The following is a 22,279-nucleotide window of genomic DNA, read 5'->3' as shown; positions in this document are numbered from 1 at the left end:
TTAATATGTTTTATATTAACAATGAATCAAATGAGTGTGTAATATGAAAATGTCTCTGCAGCTGTTTTAGTCTCTTTTAGCTCCTAGTTTTGCTTTGCATTTCCTGTTTCCAACCAGCTCTGATAAAGCCCCAAACAGCAGAGGGGGAAACTAGCTGTAAGAGAAAGTGGGACATTTAGCAGTAAAGCGACATACATTTCCCTCAGGAGTTGATGGAAACCAAACAAAAAGGAAAGAGTGATTATTGGACTTTAGTTATTCCAAGAGAAATGGGATCTTACGGCTTTTGCTGTGTTGCCCATTATTTTGGACCAACTTAAAGAAGGGACAGGAGGTCAAAGGAATACAAACGTTGGCCATTAGCCGCCACCAGCTAACTAAAGATGGCGTCCATTGGCAGCCACGCCAATAACCGACCATACGAGCCACTGGGGATTTTGAGAAACCGTTTTATCTTTTAAATAAAACACATAATGCATTTCAGTGCACTGGTTTGTTAGGATGTGGCTGTGTGAATAAAACACTGGCACACAGTTAGATGTGTATTATGACCAACAGTCATAACAGCTGTAGAGGATTAACACTTCATTTCCTTCATTCAGATCACACATTGTGATCAAAATCACATTGTTCTACCTTTATATCTACACGAAACCCAGTGAGCCCAGAATCTAATCTTTAGGAATGGCGACGCATTACTGGAACTGTGGGGATTCCCACACAACGTTACAGTTCATTTAGCTGACGCTTTTGTCCAAAGCGACTTAATAAGTGCAAACAACAACAGCGACACGCGGCCTGCAGAGAGATAACAAGCTCGGAATGATTAAGTGAAATCTGACAGAGACACAAAGGCTTTATCCATTTTGATATTATTACTTTTTGGTATTTGATTTCCATTTTAATTTGCATTGTTTTGATTGTTCTGAATTGTTTTGGTTCCCGTTTCAACCAAGTACTATATTATGAAAAGAGCTGTATAAATAAAGTTTATAATTATTGTTGTTGTTAAAACTGAAGCTTAATTATTTTTATTCTAATTCCTTTTTATGATTAAACTTTGACTCATCATTTGGTCTATAAAACATTGTAATAGTGTGCATTTACAATTACAGTTACACAAAGTGACATTTTCTAATTGTTTGATTTGTAAAGCCAACAGTCTAAAATATAAATGCTCAAAATATCTGCAGATTCATTTTCTGCTGACCGACTAATGGGTAAATAAAATAATCGTTTTGTTTTAAAGCACCAAAACAGTGAACATGTCGTCCAGAATCAACCCGATGAATACGTCTTATATAGTGGGACACATCTATGATTTGGGGAGTTGAAAAATTGAAAGGAAATCAAAATTTTGGAAGCATGGAAAACATCTGCAAACCTTTCTTATAAATTAATGCAAAGATCAAAAAATGTACAAGCTCTTTTTTTTAAAAAGGAATTCAACGTCTTTCTCAAACATGATGTGACAATTAGAGCTTCTCACAGAGTTCAATCTGCACTTTCTGACTTCAGATCTTTGCTGCTGAATAACAAAGACACCACAGATTTCATTACTGATCTGGACAGCGGCGTATTCCTCCCCAGTTATTGATGCAGGATACCAGAGACCCCGTGTTGGTGAGCACTCAATATGTCAGGATGACCGGTGCTCGACCGAGCTAATAACAGGCCGGGACAAAGAGACGAGATGAATAAAGACTAGGGAGGAAAAAAAAAGTCTTCCCCACCTGCGGAGAAGTAATAAAAACAGACACAACAGCTGTTACTGAAACATCAGACACACAGAAAGAAATGGAGAGTAAAAACAACCAATAAGATTTCATTGATTGTATTAGGGCTGTGAAAACACACACACACACACACACACACACACACACACACACACACACACACACACACACACACACAGTATAATGTTGCTATAAATCAGGGGTCGGGATCCTTTTTGGCTGGGAGAGCCATAAAAGCCAAATTTTTTTCAAAATGCATTTGTAATAAATGGGTTAAAATAAAATCTAAACATATGGAATGTTTCAATGCCACCTAAAATCTGTCAAAACGGCACGACGTCTGACGGAACACGAATAATGAAAAGTTGTAAAACTACAAATGGGCAAAAATGAGACGAATAACAGAAGTAAATTCATTATTTAAAGAGTGCTGCTGCACCCTGATCTGAATGAATCCAAAAACTCACATTAGAATTCTTATTTGGGCCTTACACTTAAAATGTAGTGGATGTGAATAGCAGGTCAATAACAGGTCTGTTTATCAGGGAAACCCTGTCAGCTTTAAGATATCTCCGTTTCGACGTCACCGCAACAAATTCCTGCATATTTGCTGTTCTTTTATTGATTAAAGCGGCTGTGGCGGGGTTCAAACTCCAGCTTGGGTTTGCTAATGAGCGAACAAACAGCCTCTAATAGGGCTGTGAATGCGTAAACAGACTAATGCGGCTGGTTGAAGTCCGCCTGGTGCAATGTGGTGCTGTTACCAACCAATTACAGGACCAGCGTGGCAGAGCTGGGTGAGGGGGGAGGAGGGGGAGGAGGGGGAGAGTCTCATCATTATCACTGCACATGCTCAGTGTGGCTCTAGAGAGGGCGGTGTGGTGCTGTTAGATTCTGTGTGTACATGCAGAGGGGGGGGGGGGGGGGGGGGGGGGGGGGTGAAGCAGGCAGTGGGTGGGTGTTTGACTCCATTCCTCATCCTCCGTCCTCGGGGGGGGGGGGGGGGGATCACACGTTGTTTGTACTGTATTTTTGCATCACATGACTTGCAGATTTTTCTTTTTAAACATTTCTCCTCCTCTCTCCCCCTCCTCTCGCTGTGTGAGGGCCACTCTTTGCCAGGCAGGAAAGGCAAAACAGCTGTGGTAGTGCCAAGCACTTCCCCATTAACCAAGGAATTATGCAAGCAGGAAATTCAAATAAGATGCAGATGAGTGGAAGAGCCAGGCTCCAACCAAATACCTCTCCCGTCACCAGAGAAAAGAAACCTGACTGCAGCCTAACCCGGCCCTGCAGTCTGCTTCCATGTCCACCGACCTCTCACAATTTCAACAGTTTGTTCCCCCAAATGACATTAGTAAAATAAATACCATTAATGAGTCTGCGGTTAGTGCCTCCTCCTCCTCCTCCTCCTCCTCGTCCTCCTCCAAAATGCCTGCTGGCACTGAAAGAAGGTAAAAAGTGTGTCTGTTTAAATACAGAATGTTTAATGTTTTCACACCATTTATCCATCAACACATTTGAGAAATAATAAGCTAAAACACATGCGGCCGTCAGCAGCACGACTGTCAGCCTCCATCAGCCTCTGCTCGGATTTTTATATGATGACCCACCAGGAAGTGTGATGGATTATTGTGAAGGCAATAAGATGGAAGAGGGAAGGAATGTGGAATCTTTCCTCTGTAAATAATGCTCAAAATGGACATTTAGAAGAGACGAAAACGTGCTGCTTGGGCTACGCTTTTTAAAGCAGCAGTGTGCATCACCTTAACCAGGAGAAGTGCACGAGGTTCCAGAAGAAACAAAATCATTTTGTCCTTTTTCAACTTTCACAACCAGCGACTCACATGGCAATGCTTTTCTATCTTTGCTTCAGACTATGAACCACGTTTGTTTGAACACTTTCTTCTTCAGGGTTTAAAAGGTGGACACACAGCCAACGATTTGTCCAGTGACCAGTGGTTTCCAACCTGGGGGTCAAAGGTGATATACAAGAAGACAATAAAATGTGATGAAGATAACCTGTTCTTAAGAAATTAGATATGTTACATTTTGATCGGTTTGTTTTTAATTGCTCATCTTAAACACGCCTATAAACACCTTCAGAACCAGGCTCCCCAGGTGCTCAGTGAGCTTGCGGTCCCACTTAGAGCTTCAGGCTCAGTAACACGTGGCGCATCCAACAGGAAGTGTAAAGTAACAAACAGCGTTTTCTTCGGGGGATCAACGTGTTCCTACAAAACTCAAACAGGATCCAGACTGAGATCATTTCAACTCAAACTGAAAGAGTTTTTAAAGAGGGATCAGTCGTGAAGGAGGTTTGTGTTTTTAAATGTACGTAGCTATTGTTGAGTTTGTGTCTCTTGTGGATTTGTTGAGTTGTATGTGTTTTAAAGGCCCATCTGAGGACTGGCATTGCAAATTAACTTAATCAATATAAAGTCTAGAAATGCAGGGGTTTGTGCTGCGTACCTGTCGCTATAGAAATAAGAATCAAAAATAGATGGTCAACAGGTAAGGAAAGCAGAAAAACTCAAATCTGCAATGTAAAATTATCTTTATTTTTCATTTATAAATATCTAATGACATCATTCTCATAAATTAAAAACGGTTTGGTTTCTCACAACCTGTAGAAAACTTCACTGACGACGGGTTACAAGATGTATTTTGAGGTAACGAGCCGGGATCTGAACTTCTCTCAGCTCTTTTTTTATTCTCCACACAACCATCTCTGCCTCTTTTCATGTTAACAACCATTGTGAACGTTTCCACAACAACTATAAACACTTGATTTCCAGCAGCGACAGACAACAAAATGAAGTAGTTCTGATGGAGCTGTGAGGCCGTACCGTGGTACAGCGGTGATCTGAGGTAAACACTAACATTTTGAGGTTTAGCAGGTATGCTGTCGGCCAAATTAAGGTGGTAGACATGGTAAACATTAAAGTTTACGTTAGTACGTTAACTATAATTCCCAACACTTACATTTGAACAGAATGGGATACTCCTTTCCCAGCTGGTTTTCATTACAAAAGGTTAAAGACCATCTGATTCCAATCCAAGCCTTCATATCCTCCACAGTACTGGAACTCTGAGAATAGGTAACAAACAGAAACCCGTCTGTAATTTATGTTTTCATGCAATAAATAAATTGGAATTTAAACAAGAGTTTAAGTTTAAGACGGCCCAGCCCTAAACTATCACTTCATCAACTCCACCAACGCAAACAAGTAGTGTTTCTTGATTTAAGTGGAAAGTAAGTGACAACAATATTCTGTCTGTCAGGACACTGTCCCTCTAACCTTTGACCTCCTCTCGTCACGCTTATTTCTCAAGTTGCTGCATTTGTTAATGCCAATGTCAATTTATTATTATTTGGATCCCCAGCTTAATCTCCTGGAAAAGACTCTGCATTGTGACATTAAAAACCAGCCAGCGTCCCAGATGACGGAGCCGACTGACCCAACTTATCTTTTACTCTCTCCCCTGTAGGATGAAGTGGAGTCTAATAATAGGCATGTAGAAGTTTGGCCTATAGCCGCACACATTCGGCCTGGTTTTAATGCCGCACTGCACAGAACGGTGAAACAGAAATCACCACAATAACCACATTTCATGCCTCATATACTTTAACGTTGCTTTCTTTATGATGGCGTTAATGCAGCGACACTAATGTGTGTGTGACAGCTTTAATATGGCTGCGCAGAAGCTAACATGAGCTGTCTTGAGCTGCAGAATAATTATCCCAGTGTTGTTGGTGAAACCAGGCAGGACTCAAGACAGTGCTGTCGGAAATAATCAGAATGATGACAAGACACACACACACACACACACACACACACACACACACACACACACACACACTAACACACACACACAGACACACTAACAGCACGAGACCGCTCCGGTTGGCCGCAGAGCAGCAGGGAGTGAAGATGGAAAAGCAGCCAATTGGGACAGGGAGTCTGTGGTCAGCCTACAGAGGCGAGCCAATGAAAACATGGTTCTGGCTCCCAGCAGGCGGGGCGTTCAAGTTCTGCCTTCCTTGTTTTGTGTTCTTGGCTCGGACTGGGAGCCACATTCCTGCCGTTCCCCCTGCTCCATTCCTGGGCTGGTGGCTGGGTTCAATAGGTGAAGCAGGGAACTGTGGGAAACTAAGGAGGGGCGGAGTGTAGGGGGCTGGAAGGGCAGCAGTGGCACGAACATGCATGTTTGAAAACCTCAGGGAAAAGTAACCGGGCAGACGAGTCACTTTGTATAAGAATACGCTTCAATACATCATAGAGCAACATTCAAGTCAATCCTGACAACACTTTGCGAGGATGTTTTCAAGACCTTTCAATGACTTTCAATGACAGTGAAAATCCTCAGCTCTTGATAACAAGTTGCTCCAAACACGGCCGAGGTTTACTGATTAGTTTGGTTGCAATACTCCTTGAGAAATCAACTCAAATTTCCAAACTTTCATTGACTTCAATGACCAAATGAACACGTTGGGTAAAATAAAGCTGCTGGACAACAGGTGTGGCGTCAAAGTCTAATTAATTAAACTTGATACAGACTTAAGATGCTTCTGCAAAGATACACAGAGAAGGGTGTTATGGGTAATGCAGTTTGCAGAGACCCAGTGGAGCCAAATCCCAACACCGCACACTCGACCAATCAGGATGGAGAGTTTACAAGCAGCAGCTGCCAATTAACCATAGCAACTCGAACAGAACAGGAGCGGCCATGTTGAAGAACTGTTGATGAAAGTTCAGGACTGGAGGCTAATCAATACTCAATTTTGTCAATGTTTTGTGATATTTCAGAGCTTAAAAATGAGCCGACACAGATACTCAGGACTAAAGTTGCCTGGCCAGACTATTAAAGCAATTACTTGATCAACGGAAAAAAATACAACTCAGTGGTTCAATATGTATAAAGAACACTAAACAAAAACTCAAATATCAAAACATGATTATTAGATGAATAATGAATCAATAGTATTAGTGGTGGAAGAAGTACTCAGAAGTTTGACTTAAGTACAAGTAGTAATACCACAGCGAAGTAAAAATAAAAGTACAAAAAGTAAAAAGTACAAAAGTATCAGCCTCAAAATATACTTTAAGTGCCAAATGTGAAAGTACTCAATATGCAGAAAGGCCTATTTCTGAATAATGAATATTATATCAAGTATTATAGTTATTGAGGCATTAATTTGTTCATCACTTTATTGTTGCAGCTGGTAAATGTGGAGCTCATTTGAACTATTTGATATACTGCTATAATATCTTTTTATAATATCTTGTATCAATATTCAGAATCTGCAAAATGCCTAGTAACTAAATTAAACTTTGTAAAAGTAAATGAAGTATAAAGTAGCATAAAATGTAAATAACTTAAGTGCAGTACTTGAGTAAATGTACTTAATTACTCTCCACCATTGAATATTAGTTTATAAATCTTATTTTAATTATTTCATAGTTTAAAACATAAAAAAAAGCCATAAAAAGGTCATTCTTTTACTATTCTAGATGCATTATGGGAACTACATTTTAGTGCGTTCAAGTGTGAGGACCTTTTTGAGATCCAGATCAGTTCCTAAAGAAGGTTTAGAAGGTAAACGGTCAAGGTCAGAGTGCCCTCCCACAGCGATGAAGGAGTGTGGTGAGGAAGAGAGCGGTGGAAGGAAACTGGAAACACCAGAGCTCCTTTTATTTTTACTGCAGGATGTTGGAGAGGAGGAAGAAACTGGAGAAGGGAGGATGATTGAGGAGGAAGACGACGGGGACGTGAGGTACTTCTTGAACAGATGAGTTTTCAGCCTCCGACACTCAGAGGAGAGTGACTGTGCTGAGTGGGAAGGTCATTTCAGATTTGAGGGGACGGGAGGACGAGGAGGACGAGGAGGGGAGGACAGGGGCGAAGTGGTGGAAGTCAAGTTTAGTGGGCTGGGCACAGACAGATGAAGCCTCCGTCAGACCAAGGAAATGTTCAAGGTCATTTAAAAACTGTTTACACTATAAATTATCTTGCGTACAACATATGTAGGGCTGCAACCAACAACTATTTTCTTTATTGATCTAATTGATTTTTCCATAAAATAGTAATAAGAATTCAGTAAATACTGTGAGATGGTAAGTTGGCATGGCAATTACAATTTCCCAAAGCCAAGTTTAGTTTGCTTGTTTTACACAAAAAAGACACTCATATCTTGGGATATTCAGTTTACTATCATATAACACAAAGAAAAGCATCACAACTTCACATTTGAGAAGCTGAAACTAAGAAATAACTTTTATAATTATAGAAATTGTTGTTAATTATCTTTCCATCGATATCTCGAGTGTTTTCTTGGTTGATCAATACATCATCATTGCTTATAAAACATCAGTTAAATAGTTTCCTGCACTTTCTTCAAAAACCCAAAGAGAATCAGTTTAGTATCGCAGAGGCCCACTTCTTTTATAACATTATTTGATGGATCCCTTATGTTAATGTGTTGTGTAACAGCTGATATGTTGTCAGTGAAGTTGTGTCTGTCTTGCTTCTTGTGACGGTCAGTCGGTCCACCACACAGAGACACTGACATTGGACTGAAGTATCTGAACTTTATGGTTCTGACATTCACGTTTGCCTCAGGATAAATAACTCCTTTGATTTTTCATGCAGCGCCATCCAGAGATCGCGTTAACCAAATACTTTCCGTCATTGACAGATATTTTTAAAAGAATGACGGAGAAATCTGAAGACTGTCCGTCAATTTGACGAATTAGAAGCCTGACTGAGGGCGATGTATTGTAGCTTTACCTCATTCACAGCGCGTCTCCCCTGCTCACTGTGAGGAGCAGCGGTGGTATTCCACCGGCATATACCGTTTCCTAACGACAGGTGGCTCATGAAAGTGGTATGCCAATGTCATGTTGGTGCAAATTAGTAACTTCTGTTGAGCAGGAAGTGACGTCACCACCAGCCCAACTGGTTTAGTTTGGCAAAAAACCAAACACTCAGAGGTTTGTATGGTGAAAAAAAGAATGAACATCAAATGAACTTGGCTAGTTAAAAAAAGCAAGGAGTGGTTGCTGAATATGGACATCTGTGACTGGTGGAGAAAGACCGAAGTTAATTTCCTGTTGTGGTGATGAGTCAGCCTAAGAAATGGCAGGATTGCGCAAGTCCTGTGCCACCAACGCCTAACAATAGTCCCGTGGTTTACTCCTACACTTCACCAAAATGTGGAATTTTTACACATTTTATTACCAAGGTAACATGTTGCTTCCTGTCCCATCTTTCCTGTAACCTTTCCATTCTACACACTGACTAATGAAGCAGAAATGCTTTGAAAATAACTAAGAGAAGAGCAAAAGTCGTTACAAATACTTCGAAGTTCTTTTAAAAGCTAAACCTTTCCAGCTCCATCTCTTTATGAATTCAGGCAAAAAATACCAGTTAAAAATATATAAATATATAAATATATATAAATATTTAATATATATATATATATATATATATATATATATATATATTTTATATATATATATATATATATATATATATTTATATATATATATATATATATATATATATATATATATATATAAATATAAATGTTTTTTATTTTTTTACATCAACTAACGAAATAGAGATCCATAGTTTTAAATGACAATGACACTCCTGCTCTCTTATTTTGAAGAGCATTCTCTTCCTCCGGACCTAACCGACAGTGTCCTGCTCTTAAATTAAGTAAGTTTTTATCCAGACTCACACACTTAGAAACGTGCATAAAATCATTGTGAAATATTAATGTGGCTGTTAGGTAGCAAACAGCAGGAGGCTCGACTGTCCACACACACCCAGAGTCTGTCTGTTCACATATCTGTAACGGCCGCTCTGCAGACGGAGAAGGAGGTCACTATGACAAATACCTGCAGTACACTGACCTGCATACAGTACGACTCTGCAGGGTGGAAACCAGAAAGAGACAAATACTCTTCCCCGCTGATTTCAAACACAGACAAAGACTCCTGTTATAATAATGTAAAAATCGCTCCCAGAAAAAAATGTTTTTCATCCAAAATAAATGGAGCAGGTTGTTTAACAAAACTAACCCTGTCCATAATCCTCAAACACTAAATACTCGCTCCATTCTCGAGGATTGTTATTGAGAGTGACAGGTTTTAATGACCAATCTGTCAAGTTTCACTTTTTTTCGCTGAAACAATTTCAAGATTTCTCCCCATCCAACCTTCAGGTGTGACAGTTTCTGGTACTAAATGCCCTGTCACACATATCCGTATGACGGCGCATACGAAATATCGGCAATAGGTTGATATAAATTAAGGGTAAGTTGTGATCGTTCGAAGGACGCAGACGATACGCCGAACACGGCAGACACACGGCCCTGTCACACAGCTCCGTATGGCAGAAACATGCCGGCGTATATGAAAAGTAGCTCAAAATGTGTCCGAGTCCAAATACGTCCAACTTTTCCACAGCGGTGTTGTAGCTGACGTATACATAACGTATACATAACAAATTATTATACGTATGTCAAACCTATTGATAGCGTATCACTTACTTATACAACACGTATCAGAGCGTCTGGACAACTGAGGCTGGAAAAGTGCCATTTGGTTCACGTCATGCTGATGCTGGAGAACGGCTAACATGCTGAACGCTAGCTGTACTGTAGAAACACGTTTAATAAGTTACTCCGTCGTCAGGCATAAGTTTAACATAGGAATAGGTTATCCACTCGTTATCAATAAATTGACGTAGCCTATATCTAACGTTCCTCTAATGTAGGTATTCACGTAGGTATTTACGAACTATATTTACATAGGTAAGTATTCAACGACGTATTCCGTATTCACGTATGTCTAACGTAACGTAACGTCTGCATATCTTATGAAGCACACGTCGGGTACGTCCGGTAATTTTGAACATGCTCAAAACATCAGCGTTCAACAACGCACCCCAGCGTAACACAGTGAACTCTTAACGAATACTACTTATACCTTACCTTATATCAACGTACACCAGCGTGTTGACGATATTTTGTATACGCCATGTTTTTGTATATCTTATGCATTCGTTGGGTATTCGTCTGATACGTTTTGTATAAGTAAGTGATACTCTATCAATAGGTTAGACATGCGTATCTGTATATGTTCACTTTTCTGATCCGATGAAAAGTTGGACGTATTTGGACTCTGACAAATTTTCGTATACGCCGGCATACGTTTCTGTCATACGGAGATGTGTGACAGGGCCTTAAACCCTTTCACATTTGATCACCAGTTCTTCATCTTAATTTAAACTCTGTTTAGGTGTAACTCCTCAAAAAGGTAATTTCACTTTGGATCTACAGCGCCAACAGACTCAAGTAAAATGACTAAAATCACACTCCACAATACTCCACACATTAAAGCCCTGCATTAAAACCTTACTTAAGTAAATGTATGAGAGTATTATCAGCAAAAGTATAAAGCAAAGAAGTTTCTTGCCAAAAAACTACATTTTACAGGACTACATTGAACAAATCATTATAATGTTATTACTTAAATAATGTTATGACTTAAATACTCAAAGTACAGGTACCCTGAATTTGTACTGAAGTACTTGAGTAAATGTACTTAGTTACATGCCACCACAGTGGATCAAACACTGTAAACACAGTTGAATCATCTTTTGTTGATGTTGAGTCTTCTTCAGCTCTAATGTACTTGGATGAAAGTGATCAGGTCAGGTGATCGATTGTGGAGCTGCGGCATCAGTTTTCATCCCAACTTTGACCTTATAGCATTTTAGTCTTCCCAACAACTTCCTTTCTAGAACATTTTATTAAATGAGACCGGGACAGTTTGGTAAGTAGAGTAACGTAGTCACTGGCCGCGTCTGAAACAGATTCTTTCATTAGAGATGAATAAGCCTCCGTCAGGGAGTATCACATTGGGCACATTTGGTGTGATGGTGGCCTCCGAAGCAGCACGGGTTTTGTTCAGAGTCAGGGACATTGTGAGTGACGTCTGCCCTGATGGCTCTTTTAGTTAAGAGGAGCTGGGACAACACAAGGGGCAAAAAAACTGTGATAAGATGATCAAACTACAAGGTTTTTATATAAAGTACACAATGTACATCTCATGTCCTGAAAATATTGAAATTCAGGGAATCTTCAAGCTGATTTTATTCTTACTGTCCTTACTAAGGATGTCACGATACCTGAAATTTAGTACTCAATAACAATACCAGAGAAACGGCAAAAACAAAACAATAAATCCCTTACATACATATATACGATAAGTCCTCTCTAATATCTTTTTCTTGACAAAAACTACATTTTACAAGACTACATTGACCACATCATTACAAGGTTATGATTTACCTTCAGCGAATATACACTTTAACTTATTAGATCTTAAACGCACCATAGAGCAATTCTTTAGAACCTCTTTTCACCGGCTGCTGACAGCTAACGTTAGCTAGCTCTCCTGCTGCCAATCTCAATTGTTGTTCACAATGTAGCATTATCAGGGCAAAATAGGGTGTGTCCCCTGGACGTGTCAATAATGAGTTTACTGAGTCTCAAACACATTTTCTATTGTCCACGGCATGCCGGGACGCCGCTAGTCTCGAGCCTTGACGGGATTACCAGGCACTATTGTACCTGTGGTGCTGGAGAAAGCAAAAAATAAAAGAGTACCGATACATTTTTACAACAATGTGCAAAAGTTTAAGAATCGAGACGGTATATAAGAAGTGGACGCAGTCACCGCAAAAGTCACCCTTCGGTTTGTGGACTACAGTTTTGAAGCCTCGAGTTTTGGTTGTCGCAATCTTGTTTTTTTGGACCCAGGAGTGACATGAGACATACAGTAGTACAGCCGAACGCTGAGCAAGACATTTTTAGGCATTTTAAATAGTTGAAACCAACTTTCATGAGCTGAAAACACACTGTGAAAGGGTAAAAGTTGTAAGGCGAAAACACTCAAACTGGACAAAACCGTTGTAGCAACCTGTCAATTAAGAGGCAGCCCCGCCCTAAAGCTTACTCTCCTTGATCATCTATTTTACTCTAAATGGGAACATAAATTATAAAACAAACATCATGCTGTATTGAAGAAGGTTTAAAACATTCCAGAGAGTGAACTCGGGAAAATGTTTACTGATGTAATAGCTCAGGTGAGAAGTAGGCTCGTTTTCTCATAGACAATACAATCTGACTTCTTTTTCCAACAAGTGGAGTCGTCCCCTGCTGGATATGAGAGAGACTGAAGGTTTAAGGCACTTCTGCGTTGGCTTCACTTTTCAGACTTTAAGGGTGCTGCTTGGACTATGTCACAGAATAAGCCACATATTTTGTAATGAGGTGACTATTTACATCATCATCTAGCAATGCTATCTGTCTCATTCAGGTCAGCAGGTGAAAGTGATTCAACGATCATATTGTTTATTTGTGCCCTTACCACAATTACCCTGGCTAACCACTGACTGTAAACACCTGTTGTGACATCACTGATGTGGGCGTGATTACATGTGGGTCTGTTTGTAATTCGGTGTTGAAATAGCATTTTTGGAAAACTTTTCCTCAAAGACTTCACACCTGTTCTTAATCTTGCCGCGAGAAGTTTTGGGGTTCTGGTTATTTAGTAGTGTTGATGCAATACATTGTAAGAAGCTATACTACAATACCTACATTTTTATTCTTAGAAATGCATGAATAGAAAACCTTCCTCTGGTTTGGAACAGAGCTTTTTAGTGTGTGTGTTGTGTGTTGTGTGTTGTGTGTGTGTGTGTGTGTGTGTGTGAAATATGAACCATTAGAGCTCCAGATCCCTACATATCCTACATTTGGAGAAACAGCAGGATGGCAGAATGTTCTTGTGCTAATTCAATCAGCGGAAGAATGAAAATAGAAACTATGATTCTTTTCCCAAATAACAAAGAGTTTATTGTAATTTATATGTTAAACTGTCCGAAGAGTGTGACCCGAAATTACATCACAAATTACAAAGAAAATGTACATCGTAGCAGAGGTCAATCTATGAAACTTCATTGTATGATCCATTTGATTTAGATACAATCATGCAGGTGTGAGGAGAATTCAGGAGTCAATAAGAAAACGTCTTTTCACCTGTTTCACCTAAAGAACAGCTGCTCCTGATGTTTTGGTACGTGATCATATAATTCATATCATTTCACTGATAAGGTTAGTTGAGTAATACTATGTAACGATAATGTTATTGTAGAAGTATCTTTCACATTAGAAACCAAGAATGGAGGTTTGTGTGAATATTGTGCTCCGCAGCCTCACAGGATTCAAACTAAAGAAAGATACATAGGCCTCCCTCACTTGCGTTTCTGGAGATGTATTGTCAATATCAATATTCATTATTATCACCCTTATCATCTACGGTTCATTTCTAAATCCCACCAGTTAATGCCAAAAAAATAAAAACGTATTAAGTGCCAGTTGACCCACTCCAACATGGCAGCCAAGATGAAAAAAACTGCAAATAAATAAACACAGCGGGATGATGAATACATCCCATAGGTAATTTATTCATGACTAGATTGAATTTTGTAGTTGTTTATCAGGTATAAAAAAAAAGACCCACATATTTGCTGGATAATACATTATAAAAGGATAATTAAGTTGTATTTAGTTGAATGTCATATAATTATAATTTATTACTTGTTTGGCTGGAGGTCAGAAATCTGAAGACATGTCTTTGGATTCTGGCAACGTGATGGGATTCTGACATTTAACAGAGCAAACAGCTAATTGATTGACTGCAGTTAATATTAATGGAATTCTTACAATTACAATCACAATTATAAATTCAACAATGTCTAAATTAAATAGCCCTAGATATAGCATTATGTAATATAGGCAAAGATAAGCAATGACGTTAGAAACCCAAAAGTTATTCCTAATTTATTGTAATTTATAGTTTGGGGGGTTTTTAACAGAAAATGCAGCTAAATGTGAAATCATGACACAGCAATAACTCTAGCGCTGCAAATAACAAGTATATTTTAGCATCAATTTATCATTGCTTACTTTTTCCAGGAAACAGTGAAAAGATGTCTGCGAGACTGTTTTGTGTCACTAATTGAGCTGGAAACAGAAGTTGGGCTTTTTGCTTCAAGACTTTAATGATATTTCCATTAAAACCTCTTTCAGCACAGTAGAATTCTACAGGTTGATCTAAAATTGAAATGTTAACGAAATCCGCCGAGCCGCCGTATGCTGACATGTTAATGACAATGTTGCTGATAAAGCCACTGATTGAAGACGGCTTTTCAGAGCCAATTTGGTTGCCTTAGAAATACGAGAAAAGACTCAATTTCACACAATACTGTGCAGGAGCAAAGGGAGATATTGATAATTGGAAATAGAGAAATGGTTTATGAATAAAATAAACCAATGGAAATGCTTATTTTTGGAAAAATCAATCAAAAATAAATACCTCACAATTAAAGTTGACATCATATTATGCAAAAAAAATCAATAAAAATCAAATACTGCCATAAAAACAACATTATTGCCCACAATGGCTTAATACACCCAGAGATGTTTGTATATAGTCAGCAGTAGGCTGTAAACAACAGATTCCTAAGGTCTCACACAGCGTGTATAAACTCATTGGATTGTCTTGCCACACTGCTAACCTGTTCATTAGTGGCTCAGTTGTCCACTTTGTCTCAGCAGAGTGAGGTGGCCGAGCGGAGGAGCTGCTGTCAAACACAAACACTGACAGATAGTAGAAAAAGGGCCGCGGCAGATTCAGACAGGCAGCCTCTCTCCTGCAAAGTGTCTGGCACCAACTGTGGACCAGCTGGCAAAATACTGGAAATACGTCAACGAGAATCCTATGCCTTAAAAAAAAAACATGCAGCTGAAGTTGTCTTGAGCCAGGCAGCGTCCTCTCCCAGTGGAGTTTATCATGAGACAAGCCTGTGGTGTTAGCGGGCGGCCCCCAGGTGTGAACACGAGGAAACATATGAATATCAATGAGGATGCTGATGAAATAGATGGAACCGTGCTCAGTAAGCTTTTTCTGGATAAATGAAGGTTTGGAACAAGGTTCAAATTAACGATCCAGACATGAGGGGATTCTTCAACAAATCACAGTTCGGGGGGGGGGGGTCTGATGAGCCCATCAGGGCTGCTGGTCACTCATGTGTTGAGCAATTGAGAAACACACACTGCAGGCTTTAATGAGGAAATAAGCAGTCTTTTTCTCTCACTTCATGAATAAAAATGACTTCTTGGGAGATTTAAGGAAAAAGGAAATCTAAATAATATAAGCAGTGTAGTGACAATAAAAACAGCAACTGTTTTTGAAGTGTTTCGCTCTAAATATGAGATATAAAAAACATTTTTCCAAAAGGTGACACGTACTTTCACCGGATGATTGATGGCATGAAACAGAAACACATTCAGCAACTATTCTAAAAAGGCATTCAGTAAATGATGTCGAAATTACACTTTCAGAGTGGGAATATGAATATATATATATATATCTTCAGAAGGAAATCATTTTCTTTCTCCACTGGCAGTATTATTACCTGGAAATTGTATCTTTTTAAGTCTTTCGTTAAGTCCGGCAAGTTTAAACCAGTGCGACTGTAATCGATGTACAAATGATAACATGTTTTATATTTCACAAACATCTAATTGTTCATATTTTGTTGTAATAATACTCCTTTTTGTATATTTATTTCGAGGAGTCTTATTTTGTTAAATATGCTTTTATGTTGATACTCCTGAAACCGGCACTTTCTGGGGGGTTCGCGCCACTTTTTCGGGAGACGGGAAGAAGGATACGCTGAAGAGAGGGGTGCATGTCCAAAAACCCCGACTGTGGAGTTACCGTATGATGATGACTTTCATGTGTTTCTTCTGTTTCAACGGTAATTTATGGACAAATTAAGGAAAACACCAACGCTCAGAGACAATAAATGCTGATTGAACATGCAGAAGTTCTCCATCGTTATTTCCTGGTTCTACACAACACAACGCAGAGTCGATCGTGGTGTCAGCTATAGACCGGCTACACGACCATCCTGCATTCATTTGTCCTTCATAAACTAAAGATAAGGAGTAATTCTTCAATATCATATCAATTGGTCAAGCGACAATAATTAATCAGAAACTACTTTGACAGTCGATTAATCGTTTTCTTCAAGCAAAATGCCAAAGAAATTATTTCTCATATGATTAGAGCTGCAACGACCGGCCCAGTCCACTTATCGCTGAGTCCATCCAAAGAATCGCCAACTATGTGGATGGATTAATCGATAATAGTAATGATATGTAATTATAATGCCGTTGCAGAAATAGCTTGCACATTAGACACAAACATCGGAGGTTTGTGTCTATATTGTGCTCGGCAGCCTCACGTGATCTAAAAACAAGAAAGATAGATAGGCCTCCCTCGCTTGTATTCCTGGAGATGTACCGTCATTATCAATATTTTATTAATTACTATCATATCAAATATAGATATTTCCTACTTTTTCTGTTTAATATCATATTAAAGTGAATCTCTTTGTGTTTAAAGACATCACCTGGGATGGACATGTTTCACTATTTCCTGCTTTAAACGATTCATCGAGAAATATTTGCCACATTAATCGAAAATCTTTAGTTGCAGCTCTTTATATGATATAAAAGTAAATCACGTTTTGTAGTGTTGGTCAGACAAAGAAACTATTTAAATATTAGAGGAATGACCATTATTTTTGTTAGAAATATTATATGACTATGACTATTTCCTGACATGTTTAGAAAAAGCTTCTTTTTTTATGAATCAGCAGAAGAACTGATTACAAAAATAATTGTTGGTTATTTAAATTTGTCTTGCGAGTTAACGCTAACCGAACTACAAAACGGTTGCGTGTACGCTCGGCCAAAGATCTATTATCATGGAAAGAAACACCACTCTGTCGTTTTCATATTTTAACAGATAGCAAGTGAATAGTGTGAAACAAAGAGATATATTTTCATAACCCCCCCATAATCCACATGATTTTATAATTGTTTTTAAGCACTAATAGGGGGGGTTAGTATTCACAGCATTGTGTATGGCTCCCATACTAACAGGACCTCAAACACTGGAGATATGTGCATTTTATTTTGTAATCTGCTAAATGTATGTTTGTTTAGTCATTCTAGTTCTTCATCCTAACACCATGTGACCTCCCTCTGTGGTGCTAATGCTGTTTGTCCCCGCTGGTGAAGCTGGGGGCGGGGCTGAACTACAGATCGATGTTAAGCTGATTGGCCCTCAGGGGAAACAAAAGTTACAGCTCCAAAAAAGGAGGCAACATACTCGTCAGTGATTGGTCCAGACAGACACTTCATCATGTGCAGGACGACATGTTTACTGTTGGTTTGTTTGTCCGTCACACGGCTCCCTGCAGCGCTGGATAAAGACGAGCGTTTCATACCTTTATTCTGCAGACGACAGAAGTGAAGTCTCACTTTTATTTGCATGTAACATTAATATTAATTAGAGCTCTCAGCTGACAAGCATGCAACCGCGACTGAGCTTGTTTTATCTCATCTGCAAAAATAACTCATTTGCATCTCTGGTTGGTTTCTTCTGTCCTTGTATTTAACTTTGAATGTATTCCTGCACAGATTAAACCATCAGGAACATATCATTAGGAGGTATAGTTAACTGCTGTTTTCTGGTTTGACCAATGCAGGTTTTCCAAGAAGTCAGCACTGATATTTTTGGAAGTATTCAATATCTTAAAATGTATTCTCCTCCTGCCAAAAAATAAAATCAAACAATTACAAGTATTCAGTGTTTCCACCAGTTATTCTTGGCGGTGGGGAAAAGCCTCTGAAGCAGCATGCGGACCACACACTCCATTACCATCACCATTAATATTTCTGCTGCTATGCAGATTGTTATTGCTATTATCCTCACTAATATGATCGAGATCAATAGGTTTGGTCGTTATGATAGATCCAGGTTATCATATTGATTAATGATACAGCAGGAGCAATAAAATATCATCACGCAGGAGGAGCCACATCAGATATGGAGGACGTTGAATGAATCTGATCCTTAATAGCCAATACAGGCGCTCTGATGAAATCAGGCACTGATCACAATCAGCTGATGCCCCTCCATCAGGGCTTCTGACATCTGCCAGTACTGATACCAACAGTAAAGTAAAAGAGACAAATTAATAAACACTTTTTCAGTGATTTCACTCTACCACACAAGTGTCTGAGACACTTGATGTTGTCTTGTAGATGGAAATGGAGGATTGGGTGATCAATCATATTCCCGGGGTGCCAGTCCAATGAATACAAATAAAAAAAACAACCAATAAGATCAAGAATGTCAGGGATGTCATCTTCCTGTGCTTGGCCTTAAAAAAAAGTTACATAAAAGACCTAAAACAACGAATAAAATAGACGCAGCTGTATATGTTGAGTCAACATCTCTTAAATCCATATATTTCTTCGATTGGTTACAGAAAACAGAAGGCTTCAGGCTCTTTCCCCTCGTCTCCCTCTCTCTAGTTCTGTGTGTTTATTTCATTGCTCTCTGTGTGAATGATGTGCTTCAGTTTTGTTTCCTGTGTGTTTGTGTCGTCCTCTTCCCAGGTTTTATGGAGGGGAGGAGGTCGTTTGGCAACACCAGGAAGCTGCTGTTTTAATTGTCTACTGTCATTTTGTTATGTTGGTTATTCTGTACACAGGACATCTATTGCACGCCTGTGCGTCCTGGAGGAGGGATCTCTCCTCAGTTCCTCCTCCTGAGGTTTTCTTCCATTTCCTCTTGGTGAAGGTTTTTTTTTTTTTTCCTTATCCAAATTGCAAGAGTCAAAAAAGACAGAAGGTGTGATTTGTGATACATGACTTATAGAAATAAAACTGACTTGACTTTTACGCAGAACAAGGAGAAACTGTCCTTTAAAAGCCTTTACTGTTTGCATCTTTAATGGTGGAAATAAAAACGGATTGATTACACTCGGAACTCTTTATAGACAATGCACCGGAGGTCAACAACGTGAAGGAAGTCTCTGTTTGTGCTTGTGAAACTGAGTGACTGATGCCTCTGAAATCGTTTTCATATTTCGAATTGTAAATTACCTCATACCTGTTCTGGCATTTCTGCATTCTTGTTACTTATCGGCAGACATATACACCGATACCGATATACATCTTCAATAAGCTCATATTGGCTGTTATATCTAACAACTGGAGCAGCTGCAGCGTTATCTCCTGGTTGGTCGATTTCAAAGACGCCACGAGATGTAAAGATGAACTTTTACTAGCAGCTCTTACAAGTTTCTTTGTGATTTGTGTGTCCAGGAGTTTGTTGTTAAGAAGAATGAAACTGCATTTTGGGGAATAGCATGTGACAGGATGTAAATCTAACAGCGTATTGGATTTTAAATGTATAACCAGGAGTTTAGAGGAAGATATTAATGTTTTGGAGAGGAGGGTCACGGGTTGAAAATTACCATACATGGGTAAAAAGCCTAACCACAGCATGAACAAATATTGGTGTGGATTGTTTGCACATAACTGTTAAAAAATTGATTTCATGGTGTGTAATGAAAACCTCTACGCAGAATGTTTGCGGGAAAGAATATGGTTCTGATTTTCTTATATTTTCTTCCATGCAGAGAGAAATTTCAGATAGACGTCAGATTCTGCATCAACGAACCAACAGCACAGATTTTTTTAAAGCTGAACACCAAAACGAGAGCTCTTTTTATGTGTGTGGGAGTCACAGTTAAATCTGGTCGAATGGGGATCCCTGGTATTCATGTTCCCACAAACTTCACCCCCAAAACCTCCCAGTCGACGTGGAAGGTGGGTTTGGTCCAACAGCAGTGTGCAGCTCCAATACAGCAAGTGTGTGTGTGTGTGTGTGTGTGTGTGTGTGTGTGTGTGTGTGTGTGTGTGTGTGTGTGTGTGTGTGTGTGTGTGTGTGTGTGTGTGTGTGTGGAGTTTCCCCATGAAGAGCTCCAGCAGAGAGGCGGACACTATGACATACACACACACACACACTATGACACATACAGTGTTTCTGGCCAGCCCATGCTCTCCAGTGACTCACCACACATACAAGAAATCACCGCCACTTCACTCACTCACGCACAACCTGGCACGCTCGTTCTCTCTTTCCCAAACACACACACACACCCACACTGCCTCTCACTATTTCATAAAGCACTGAAAATACATGAGTGTATTAGTGTGTGTGTGTGTGTGAGTGAAATAAAAAGCAATAAAAGGGTGAGTGGAAAAATAAATGCGTGTGTGTGCAAGATGCAGCTGTCATGCATGCTTTCTACATTAGTGTGTGTGTGTGTGTGTGCGCATGTGTGAAATAAATAGCAGTTTGACAGCGCAACAAAGAGAGTGTGTGATGTTGCATATAGTGTGTGTGTGAATGTGTGTGTGTGCGTGCGTGTTCTGGCTCATATAGCTGTCATAAACTCTCATGACTGAATGCCATTGAGGGCAACACAAACCCAGAATGGGGTCCATTTCAAATCGCCACAAATAATTTAAAAAACATGCGTTGAGCTGCTATTTCAAGCGATAAAAATCAATGATGTGAACAGTATAAACGGTGAAATAAAAGCTTGCTACTGTTGCAGAGCGCGTGTGTGTGAGTGTGTGTATGGATTGCGGTGACAGGTCAGGTGGCAACAGCAAATCACACTTGCACTTCCTAGGAACCGGCAAAATGTGTGCGAGTGTGTGTCAAAGAAATAGCAGTGTGTCAGAACAGGAAGAGGAAAAGCGAGAGAGTGTGCGTATGTGTGTGTGTGTAGAAGTCTCCAAGCGAGGAACGGGAAGCGCACGAGAGCTGTGTGTGTTGGCGTTTGTGACAAATAAACAGCAGCCAGAGCGCAAGCGAGCGCGCTCTGATTCGGAGACTGGCAGCATGACTGACTGATCCCTGCATCCATATCATAGGATTAAAAAGCCTGACACGGTGGCGATACAATAGCTGCAAAATATGACACAAAAAAAGTCGGTCAATGGAAAAGGAAATGTGATTATGAACCAGAACAGGCGAGAGGGAGATAATATTAAAAATCTGACACACTTTTCCAATAAGAGACATACAGTGCAGCAGCTGGGAGATGTTAACGCTGTCACCGGGCAGTATAGAGGAAGGAGGAAGAGGAGGAGAAGCTGCCAAGTATGAGCCTCTCCAGTGTTTTCCAAGAGCCAAGACACATTTGAGTCACACTGTCAGTAATATAGGGAGGGTTAAACCTGCCCAAATTCAGTTTACACACCTGTTTGTATAAATCTTCCCTTTGTATGTCCAACTAGAATCAAAATTGAGAGTCATACGACATACGACAGCTAGAAAAGCATGAAAAACCAAACATAACAGATGTTTATGTTGATAGTATTCTTCTGACTGGGGATCACACAGGTCACCAGGGGTTTTATTTTTGCCACCACGTCGGTGCATATGGTCTTAACGGCTTGTAAGGCACTCCTAATTATTCATGATTTTATGAAACACCATTTGGCTACAAAATTAGGTCGGAAA

General features: G+C 39.6%; 1 protein-coding gene across 3 annotated transcripts in view; it reads right to left on the bottom strand.

Annotated features, from left to right (window-relative positions):
* The window catches only part of LOC115015901 (zinc fingers and homeoboxes protein 2-like), a 98,589-nt gene that overhangs the window by 74,162 nt on the left and 2,148 nt on the right, over window positions 1-22,279 (bottom strand). Inside the window, exon 1 of one of the 3 annotated variants that reach the window (XM_029443522.1) lies at window positions 3,107-3,157. The exons of the other annotated variants lie outside the window; for them this stretch is intronic. The gene's annotated coding sequence lies outside the window, so the exon portion shown is untranslated. Of the gene's footprint in view, window positions 1-3,106; window positions 3,158-22,279 lie in introns of those variants that run through there. 3 annotated transcript variants of the gene reach the window in all.

The sequence above is a fragment of the Cottoperca gobio genome, chromosome 11, assembly GCF_900634415.1.
Source record: "Cottoperca gobio chromosome 11, fCotGob3.1, whole genome shotgun sequence".
NCBI lineage: Eukaryota > Metazoa > Chordata > Actinopteri > Perciformes > Bovichtidae > Cottoperca > Cottoperca gobio.
The sequence above is the reverse complement of the archived record's forward strand: the minus strand, read 5'-3'. Positions and strand labels throughout refer to the sequence as shown.